Below are 629 nucleotides of genomic sequence, written 5' to 3' on the forward strand. Positions count from 1 at the left end.
GGGTGGGGGGGATTACTATACCAGATTTTAAGCTATATTACAGAGCTATAGTCATAAAACAACATGGTACTGGCACAGAAATAGACCCATAGATCAATGGAACAAAATTGAAGACCCAAATATGAGTACATGCAATTTCAGTCACCTGATATTTGACAAAGGTGCCAAAAATATTCTTGAAGGAAAGAAAGCATGTTCAACAAATGTTGCTGGCAAAACTGGATCTCCCCCTGTAGAAGAATGAAACTAAACCCCTACCTTTCACCTTGCACAAAAGTCAATTCCAAATGGATCAAAGACCTCAGTGTGAAGCCTGAAACTCTGAAACTGTTAGAAGAAAACATTGGGAAAAATCTACAAGTTATTGATGTAGGAAAGGATTTTCTAAACTGGACATCAATTGATCAGGAAACAAGGTCAAGAATTAATAAATGGGACCTCATTAAACTAAAAAGCTTCTGTACATCCAAGGAGGCAACCAGGGAAGTGAACAGAAAACCCACAGAATGAGAGAAAATCTTCACCAGTGACACATCTGACAGAGGTTTAATATCCAGAATATATAACAAACTCAAAAAAGAGAGAATCAAGACAAGAAGTAACCCAATTAAAAGATGGGCTAAGGAGCT

The sequence above is a fragment of the Nannospalax galili genome, unplaced genomic scaffold, assembly GCF_000622305.1.
Source record: "Nannospalax galili isolate Female #2095 unplaced genomic scaffold, S.galili_v1.0 scaffold1343, whole genome shotgun sequence".
Taxonomy (NCBI): domain Eukaryota; kingdom Metazoa; phylum Chordata; class Mammalia; order Rodentia; family Spalacidae; genus Nannospalax; species Nannospalax galili.